Consider the following 11,128-nt stretch of genomic DNA (forward strand, 5'->3'; position numbering starts at 1 on the left):
CATTCACAACACAGGTGCAGAAACTATTAAGAAAAGTAAGAAGCATTTGAAAAGAGCAGGAAGTCCTTTTTATTGGCAGCATCTATAATGGGACACTGAGTTCAAGTTTCTTTTTCTGAGTTCATTCAGAGAAGCTAGAGATTCAGCAATTTCACTCATAGGAATCAGTCCTTCAGAAATAACAGGACTAGAGTGTATCAGTTCAGTTCAGTTCAGTTCAGTCGCTCAGTCGTGTCCGACTCTTTGTGACCCCATGAATCACAGCACACCAGGCCTCCCTGTCCATCACCATCTCCCGGAGTTCATTCAGACTCACGTCCATCGAGTCAGTGATGCCATCCAGCCATCTCATCCTCTGTCATCCCCTTCTCCTCCTGCCCTCAATCCCTCCCAGCATCAGAGTCTTTTCCAATGAGTCAACTCTTCGCATGAGGTGGCCAAAGTACTGGAGCTTCAGCTTTAGCATCATTCCTTCCAAAGAAATCCCAGGGCTGATCTCCTTCACAATGGACTGGTTGGATCTCCTTGCAGTCCAAGGGACTCTCAAGAGTCTTCTCCAACACCACACTTCAAAAGCATCAATTCTTCGGTGCTCAGCCTTCTTCACAGTCCAACTCTCACATCCATACATGACCACAGGAAAAACAATAGCCTTGACTATATGGACCTTAGTCTGCAAAGTAATGTCTCTGCTTTTGAATATACTATCTAGGTTGGTCATAACTTTCCTTCCAAGGAGTAAGCGTCTTTTAATTTCATGGCTGCAGTGACCATCTGCAGTGATTTTGGAGCCCAGAAAAATAAAGTCTCACACTGTTTCTACTGTTTCCCATCTATTTGCCATGAAGTGATGGGACCAGATGCCGTGATCTTCATTTTCTGAATGTTGAGCTTTAAGTCAACTTTTTCACTCTCCTTTTTCACTTTCATCAAGAGGCTCTTCACTTTCTGCCATAAGGGTGGTGTCATCTGCATATCTGAAGTTATTGATATTTCTCCTGTCAATCTTGATTCCAGCTTGTGTTTCTTCCGGCCCAGAGTTTCTCATGATGTACTCTGCATAGAAGTTAAATAAGCAGGGTGACAATATACAGCCTTGACGTACTCCTTTTCCTATTTGGAACCAGTCTGTTGTTCCATGTCTAGTTCTAACTGTTGCTTCCTGACCTGCATACAGATTTCTCAAGAGGCAGTCAGGTGGTCTGGTATTCCCATCTCTTTCAGAATTTTCCACAGTTTATTGTGATCCACACAGTCAAAGGCTTTGGCATAGTCAATAAAGCAGATATAGATGTTTTTCTGGAACTCTCTTGCTTTTTCCATGATCCACTGTATATTTATGCTAAAATGTTACCTTACAGCCTTGTTCATAGTAGCAAAACTCAGGGAGCAAGTTAGTTAACTGTAGTTTACCCACGTGACCAAAGCACCATACATTTATGAAAGTTAATGACTTAGTAACATAGTGGCTGTGATTTATTATGTGAGAAAAATAGAATAGCCAAAAATGATTCAGTCTGTGTACACGAGTCCTACCTATCCGTTCTCTGTGCTTAGCAGGCAGTCTGATAGTTCACTTGTCAAAATGTGAACCGCACTCAGGTCTTAGTGATGGGCTTTCAGGTCATTTTCATTTTCTCCACTTTATCACTCTCTGCTGTCTGCCTCTTCCTCTTTAAGAAAACATATTATCTTTAGAATTGAAAAGATGAAGCCATTTTCATTTCGAAAAAGCAAAAGCACATCATGAGGTGGATGAGAAGAAAGGGACGCCTCCTGCTTGACAGAAACACACGTGCAGCGGCAGCCCTGGTCCACCCGGCCGCGCAGGGCAGAGAAGGGGGGAGAAGGGCACCCCCCAGTGTGGGGGATGGCGCCCATGAGCATTTGTCCTCTGGCGATAAGAACAGCTGCTGTAGCCCAGCTCTGTGCACAGAACCTCGCTCAAGAAGAGGCGTAGACTGGCGGATATTGATCACAGCGTTTCACCTGCGGGATAGGGACGCGGACGCGGGATTGGGACATGGACGCGCCACCAGGCACTCATTTGAAGAATCATGTGTGACACCTGCAGAAAAGGGAAGAGACCCAACGCTAAGCGAGCCGGGGCTCAAACCCTGCTCTAGATTCTTAGCACCCGAACTTGTACAACTTATTTAACTCTCTCAGGCTCAGCTTTCTCCTTAGAGAAATGAAAGATGACAAATATACAAAAGAGGTAAAGAAGGTAAAGCATAACACGGTGATAAAACAAGTGGACTGCGTGGCATAGTATATTCAGGTGTCTGGTATATAGTAGGTGAAGGCTTCCCCGGTAGCTCAGCTGATGAATCCACCTGCAATGCGGGAGACCCCAATTCAATTCCTGGGTCAGGAAGATCCCCTGGAGAAGGGATAGGCTACCCACTCCAGTATTCTTGGGCTTCCCTGGTGGCTCAGATGGTAAAGAATCAGCCTGCAGTGTGGGAGACCTGGGATCCCTAGGCTGGAAGATCCCCCGGAGGAGGGCATGACAACCCACTCCAGTATTCTTGCCTGGAGAATCCCCATGGACAGAGGAGCCTGGCGGGCTACAGTCCTTGGAGTCACAAAGAGTCAAACATGACTGAGCAACTAAGCACAGCACATACAGTAGGTGCTCAAATGTCTATTATTAGCATATTATCCATCATATGGGATAAAATAGTAAGGGAAGGGAAACACAGATTTGTGTCCTGATGCTGGTTTCAGCGATGACTCACTGTGGGGCTCTGGGCTCACCACACCTGGAGCTGTGCCTGGATCATTTCTCATATCTTTCTCAACACTGCCCTGAGACCAAAATGGGATGTTCATGAGGATGTACTCTGCATGAATGGAAGGATTGTTTCTGAAATATTTATCATTGTCCTTTAGGAACCAAGATAAAAAATCTATATAGTCAATCAAAGCTATAGTTTTTCCAGGAGTCATGTACAGCTGTGAGAGTTGAACAGCTGTGAGCACTGAAGAATTTGATGCTTTTGAATTGTGGTGCTGGAGAAGACTCTTGAGAGTCCCTGGGACAGCAAGGAGATCAAACCGGTCGATCTTAAAGGTGATCCACCCTGACTATTCACTGAAAGGACTGATGCTGAAGCTGAAGCTCCAATACTATGGCCACCTGATGTGAAGAGCTGACTCAGAAAATATGTTGATGCTGGGAAAGATTGAAGGCGGGAGGAGAAGAGGGTAGCAGAGGCTGAGATGGTTGGATGGCATCATCAACTCAATGGACATGAGTCTGAGCAAACTCCAAGAGATGGTGAAGGACAGGGAAGCCTGGCATGCTGCCGTCCATGGGGTCACAAAGAGTCAGACATGACTGAACAACAAAAATGAAAAGAACAAAGGTATACTCATTTCTAGTATAGTCTTTCCTACTTCTGGGCAAAGGAGAGTATGAGTTCTGGGAAAGCCATGTTGAGACCAGGCCATCTTAGAATTTCTACAAAACAATCATTAATCAGAGCCATTTAAAAACTAAGTAATCCATTCTCATGGCAAAACACCCGAAAGAGATAAAAAAGAGAGCCGTCAAAGCCATATTGCTCCCTCTGTCTCCTGCAGACTCCTAGTTTACCTTCCATGAGGCAACCAGTTTCTTCTTCCAGAGACATTTCATATGTTGACATGCATCTGCACATACATATACACACTGTACATGCAGGCACACACACACACAGGCATACATTTCAATAGTAACATGCTGTGCTCACTGATCGGTGTCTTTTTCTCAACAGTGTATTTCTTGTATCAATATGTAAAGAGCTGCCCCATTCTTTTCAACAACTGTGTAGCATTCCCTAATATGGATATAATACTGCTTTCTTTACAATTTTGACCGGATTGTAAATTGTTTCCAACACAGGATGCTCTGCTAGATACATACATGTGGGCAGAGTGGTGGTAAAGTCAAAAGTCATGTCCAACTCTTGCAACCCCCTGGACTTACCCTGCCAGGCTCCTCTGTCCATGGGATTCTCCAGGCAAGAATACTGGATTGGGTTGGCATTTCCTTCTCCAGGGGATCTTCCCAACCCAGGAACTGAACCCGGGTCTCCTGCGTTGCAAGCAGATTCTTTACCGACTGAGCTATGAGGGAAGCCCACATGTGAGTATATTTGAGATAAATACAGAGAAGCTCAAAAGGTAAAAACATTTTACATTTTAAAAGGTATTGCCAAACTGCACTCCGTAGAGACTGCACTCAAATTACATTCCCAGCAGCAATGGAGGACAAAGCGTACGTCTGTACTTTGTCGCCAGGGCAGCATGTATTATTAATGCGATAGGGACCCAGAACGATGAGTCATCATGGGCTTGACCGCTATCTCCCTCAGTATAAATAAAATCGAATGCCGTTTTGTCTGTTTGAGAACTGTCTCCTTTACTATGATTCCTCCTTCCACATCTTTTGTCCGTTTTCCTGTTGGGAAATTAGTTTTCCTATGAACTTGAGTTTATCAGTCTTTCCTTTATGGCTTTCTTCAGTCTTAGGGAGGATTTCCCTATTTAATTTTTAAAATTTTATATACTTTTCTAAAACGCTTAATTCCCATTTGTAACATCTAAATTTTAATCAATCTGTAGATTTCTGTGTATATAATATGAAGAATGGGAATCCAGTTTTTTCCCAGATGATTATCAAGGTGACCCTAAGCCATTTACTCTGTACCCCTATTTGCTCCTCCTATGTCCTGGATGTGTTTGAGCTGCACGTGTGTATAAAAGGGCTTCCTATTCTGTTTTAGTCATCTGTTTTTCTAGCCATGCACCAACATCACATTGTTCTAACTTTTGTAGCTTTAGAATATGTTTTGATATCTGACAGAGATAGTTCCCCCACTTTTTTTTTTAATTTAAATTTTTATTTTTACTTTATTTCACTTTTTTTTTAAAAAATCAATGTTCCTGGACACTCTTTTTTTTTTTTTTTTTCACATGATGCTTACAATCAATTTATCTGGTTAAGAGATTGTTAGAAATTGCATTACATTTATGGATTAACATTTATGAAATTGAGTTACTCTGCTCATGAAAAGACCATGCTTTTTTCAAGTAGAGTTCTTTATGAAATGAAGGTAAATAAAAATCAGTCTTTATGTGTCCAGGATGTCATAATCCTAATAGAGAGTTTTATTCAGGCCCATTTATTTCAAAATGATTCTTTGTCTTAGATGCTGTTTCCATTATTATAGAAAAAGATACTCCATCACTTACACAAACTGTCTCCAAATGTCACATTTGCACACCAAGGGCAGAACCAAGACAAAATGAGTCACCCACATGTGGAATGCTTCTCTTTAATAATGCATCAATCTCCAAATGCTCTAAAATTAGGTATGCCTGCCCAACCCAAAACACAGCTTAGTTCCATGCTCTCATCTCTAATACCGGCTGATACATCACTCAACAAGAAAACATCTAAAGTTATTTCATTTGCAACTGCTTCAGAAAATAAGCATTAGTGACTAATACCCGACAGTTAACTTTGGAAGATAAATTTCTTTGAGAACTGGTGGTCTCAGAAATTTTCATTATTGAATATTCACACTATCTGACAATTTAATAGTATAATTTTAACCAATTGCCATCAAATTCCTAGATAAAGAAGGAGATCACCCACTGACTATTAGCTGCTTTTTCTAATGTCACACTGAGGGTCTATCAGTGAGTTGACAGTAAAAGAGGAAACATACGGCATTATCACACTAGTGAGCTAACTCACCCAGCACGCTTCCCAGAAAATGTTGTTCCTGAAACAGTTTGTTAGTTCTGGGTTCACTGCTTGCTTATCAGCTGTTACCTCCCTGATACAGTTGGCCTTCTGTGTCCATGGGTTCTGCATCTGCAGATTCAAACAGCCCTAGATTGAACACTGTTTGATCCGCAGAACTTGGATTATCAGACACAGAACCCACGGATACCAAGGGCCAGCTGTAAGACACTTGAGCATCTGTGGCCACTGGCATCCCCAGAGGGTCCTTAAATCAATCCCTGATGGATCCCAAGGGACAGCGGTACACAGTTCCAAGGTGGGCCTGAAGCTAACTAACTAAAGTCCCCAAATTAGGCTCCCATTCTCGCTACTAATCTGTAGTTTGATGTGGCAGAGGGAAAAGGGAGGGACATTGTTAGAGACAATAGTCTCCTCAATCTGAAACCTGTCCCTAAACCCTTTAGCCTTGAACAAGTTATTGAAATATGCGTTTCTGACAATGTGGTCCATGAACCACGTGCAACAGAATCTCCTGGGTGTTTGTTTAAAATGTGTATTCCTGGGCCTCATTCCTAATACCACCATGGGGTGGTCAAGTCATCTTCATCAGCAGCAAACTTCTCAGGAGATTCTTATGCATGCATATTGTTACAATTTTTTTGCTCATCTATAAAATGTCACACAGGCCAAACTTTATCACAGGGCAGTTTTGAGGGTTTCAGATAATTATATGTGCAAAGCACCGGCACAGAGAAGTAACTGAATGACACTCATTGCCTTCCTCTCCTTTCCTTCTGTTCTATCAAATAATAAGGAAAACTGGAGACAAATATAGTATTCTACCGTAAAGTTTTGCTTTGTTCTTTACTAGGAAAGCATGGAGCTGCTATTCTCTTCTTAGAACTGAATAAATCTTGGGCTTCCCTAGTGGCTCAGACGGTAAAGAAACCACCTGCAATATGGGAGACCAGAGTTCCGTCCTTGGGTTGAGAAAGTCCTCTGGAGTAGGGAATGGCTGCCTACTCCAATATTATTGCATGGAGATTTCCATGGAAATAAATCTTAGTTACCTAAAACTGCTGCTGCTGCTGCTAAGTTGCTTCAGTCGTGTCCGACTCTGTGCAACCCCATAGCCGGCAGCCCACTAGGCTCCTCCATCCCTGGGATTCTCCAGGCAAGAATACTGGAGTGGGTTGCCATTTCCTTCTCCAATGCATGAAAGTGCAAAGTGAAAGTGAAGTTGCTCAAGTCGTGCCCGACTCTTAGCGACCCCATGGACTGCAGTCTACCAGGCTCCTCCATCCATGGGGTTTTCCAGGCAAGAGTACTGGAGTGGGGTGCCATTGCCTTCTCCATACCTAAAACTAGAGCTCAGAATTTTTCATGGAAAGCATTTAATTGATGTTATAGATCTAAACTTCTCAGATGGCCACATAATTTTGAAATACTGATAGACAGCAACCTTCAATTTATCGCCTCTTAGCTCTAAATTCATACTTCATTATCTGCTCTAGGAAAATGGATATGGGCCCCTTAAAATATTTCTCTACGAGACAGCATGATATTAAACTTTGTCAGTAGAGGGCACTGGAGAGAACTTACAGGAGGAAAGGCATTTCTTCCCAGTCTGGAGCGCTTGGTGGCCAAGCTCTGCAGTGGGCACTTTCTCTGGAACCCAACTCAGGTAGTGTGCCTGGCTTCCCAAGTGCATGGACACCTTCAGCGTGGGATGCGAGCTTCCACTTCCACACAGTGGATTAGCAGGAACCTGATTTACCTTTCTACCTTAAACAACTAGACAAAATATATGAGACAGTGGTTTTCAGTCACTGACTGGTAGACATCCCAGAAGAGTAATCTCTGAGAGAAGGAAGACAAATCAATGGCCAGCTTAGTGTTTGCGGTACGCTTGCGGCCAGAGGTACAGAGAAGGGGACCCTCAGAGCCCAGGGGACTTCCTGAGTGGGGGAATAAAGTTCAACATTTGGTGAGTCTAAAGCTGCTAAATTTCTCAGGGCAGGGTACTGGGGGACAGAGAGAGACTCAGGAAATCTTCAGAGTCTTCGTAGGCGCCTAACTATTGATGTAGGCATGCATGTGAAAGAGCTACTGGTGTCAGAGGGGGAAACACTGAAAAGAAGCAGGTGCAACACTCCCCCGGGACAGAAGTTATTAGCACCGCATCGGCTCTGTGCATACGTGTTGCACGGAGTGGAGTCACCTCTGCAGCGGGGCAAAGTGCAAAGGCCATTTTGCTCCCACTCTCTCAGCTCAGGCTGCAAAATCCCACCGACTGGGGGACTTAGCACACATCCATCCCTGAGGCTTCTGTAGGCTGGCAAGTCCGAGACCACGGTGCCAACAGCCTCGGTACCCGGTGCGGACTCTCTTCCGGGTCTGCAGACCTTGCCTTCTCACTGGGTCCTCAGGTGGTAGAGAGTGAGTTCTGGTCTCCCCCTTCTTTTTTTGTTTGTTTTTATATTTTTTAATTCACTTTTTTAAAATTATGCTCTTTAATTGAAGAATAATTTCTTTATAAAATTTTGTTGTTTTCTGTCAAATCTCAACATGAACCAGCCATAGGTGTATATATGTCCCCTCCCTCTTGAACTTTCCTCCCTCCTCCCTCCCCATCCCACCCCTCTAGGTTGATACAGAGCCCCTGTTTCAGTTCCCTGAGTCATACAGCAAATTCCCGTCGGCTGTCTATTTTCCATATGGTAATGTGAGTTTCCACGTTACTCTCTCCGTACCTCTCACCCCCCCTCCCCTCTCCCGTGTCCATAGTCTGTTCTCCATGTCTGTGTCTCCATTGCTGCCCTGTAAGTAACTCTTCAGTGCCGGTTTCTAGATTCCGTATGTATGCGTTAGTATACGATATTTAACTTTCTCTTTCTGACTCACTTCACTCTGTATAAAAGGCTCTAGGTTCATCCACCTCATTAGAACTGACTCAAATGTGTTCCCTTTTATGGCCGAGTAATAGTCCATTGTGTGTATCTACCACAGCTCCTTTATCCATTCATCTGTCGATGGACATCCAGGTTGCTCCCATGTTCTAGCTTGGAGGACAGTTGCTTTACAATATTGTGCTGGCTTCTGCCATACAACAATGTTCCTTCCCTCTTGAATCCCCCCCCCCCCCAACCCCAAACATATGGGTTTGAAGGAGACACAGACACAGTCCCGCAGAGCTGCGGCCGGCTCTCTAGGGCACCTCCTTCTGGGTCCCCTTCTGGGTCCCCTTCTTTCTTGCTCCTGCTGCTGGTCCCTTACTTGTGTGCTGAGTTGGTCATTGTTAAGTCACTTAGTCACGTCCAACTCTTTTGTGAACCCATAAACTGTAACCCGCCAGGCTCCTCTGTGCATGGGATTTCCTAGGCAAGAGTACTGACGTGGGTTACTAGTTTCTTCTCCAGGCGGTCTTCCAGACCTGGGGGTTAAACCCACATCCCTTGCATTGGCAGGTGAATTCTTCATCATCTGAGCCACCAGGGAAGCCCCTGCTGAGTTTACTCCTTGGTAAAGTAGTAGCACAAAGGGGAAACCCAGACAATGAGAAAGAATCCCAGGCAGGAATTTTATATTCCTTATTACATTACTCTAGAAAAAAATCACCATTTTATAGCATGGTAACTAGTAGTATTAGAGAAAGTTATCATGTTACAGTTTTTGTGATAAGCTAATTTGGGGCTAAATGGCAATGTAGAAGCAAAATCTAATGGAAAACACTCTGGCTTTCTTTTTGTTAACATTTGTATCACTGAGCCCTAAGGCTCTATTGCCCACTTGTCCATACCTCTTAATTACAGGAGAGGTAGGCAGTAGCCATTGAACTACACCCTGAGTGCTGGCCTTGCAAATCGAAACCTATAAAGCAATGATAAATGTTACATTTTGTAACAGGGCAGGACAATAACTGAATTTAAAACAAAAGAAAACGGACTAAAAAGCTTTTTTTTTCACATTGCACCAAACCTATAATTCATTAGCACACCATTTCTCACTTCCCATAAGAAGCCAAAAATACTGATGATGTATATTACATGTCAGCATTCAACAAAATCGTCTAAGAACCATACATTTGAATGTGTGCAGAAATTTTGTATCTTTTCTTGCATGAGAAGGTGCTTTCCCCTTTTGGAGGAGTTATGCTTTAGATGGATTTTGCCAACACTGACTCTGAACTCAGCACCTTCTGGGGTGTTTCAGAATTTATGCCCCACTTCACATTTTTCAGCCCCATTATTTCTTTATAAGCTTTGCCACTGGGAAGTAACCAAAAAAAGAAGGGAAAAAAAAAAAAAAACATTTCTTTTTTTCCTTCCCCAAGAATCTTAAAAGTCGAGTAAGAAAAATGAAATGACCAACAATGACTCCCACGGGGACTCTGAGAAACAGGGAAGATTCATGGGGGTTTCTTAATGCAAGAGCTTTTCGTCTCTGTATTCACAGCCCACGAGGACGTCAGCACCCACGGTCTGGAGGATGCGGGGGTCTGAGCTGTGCTTACACTCCTGTGGAGACAGCTGATGGGATCGGGCATCTGCCCAGAGCCCAGGGGAACACACCATGCCGTCCCCCCTAGTGCAAGCGCCGCCAAAGGTTCTCCACACCCCCGCCAACTGGCTTAACTGCCCCGAAACGGGATCCAAGTCAACACTGGTTGAGTGTCAAGGACACGGCAGAATATATTCCATCACTGTTTCCCTGAGAGACGATCCACAAATAAAGATGCGCCCTGCAGGGGAAGAGGTCGGGGCAAGCGCACTGCGGCGCTGAGCGCACTCTGCGCTCACCCTGCACGATGACCGTGCACTCTGCCTTGACTGAGCCAGCTGCTGTCTGTGCGTGCCCCTGCCCAGATTCTCCTGCTGAAAGCCTGACCTCCCACGTGACGGAATGAGGAGGCGGGGCCTTTGGGGGGCGATCAGGTCATGAAGGTGGAGCCCTCCTGAACGGAGTCAGTGCTGTCAGGGAACAGGCCCTTCTTCCTTGGGAGGACCGACGAGAAACCTGAGGCCCAGGAGAGCCCTCGTCCAGCTGCGCCGGCACCTTGATCTCAGACTTCCGGCCTCCAGAACGGGGAGCAGCAAGTCTCGGCTGTTTACAAGCTCCCTGGTCTGCGGCGTTTTGTCGTAGCAGCCGGAGCAGATGAAGACGGAGCATGTAACGGCGAGGGCAGAAGGAAGACGGACGCTTGGATCATGGAGCATTTATAATCCAGGGCGGCAAACTGCAAAACAAATCACCCTCGCACTCTTGTAACAATATGAATCCCTTACTGAAGACCATGGGAGCTGAGGAAAAGAGGGAGGGAAGCCAAGAAGGAATGTGTTACAGCTGGGAAGAGAGGTGTCCAGGCAAGCAGGGTACTGCGAATTTATC

This window comes from Budorcas taxicolor, chromosome 11, assembly GCF_023091745.1.
Source record: "Budorcas taxicolor isolate Tak-1 chromosome 11, Takin1.1, whole genome shotgun sequence".
NCBI lineage: Eukaryota > Metazoa > Chordata > Mammalia > Artiodactyla > Bovidae > Budorcas > Budorcas taxicolor.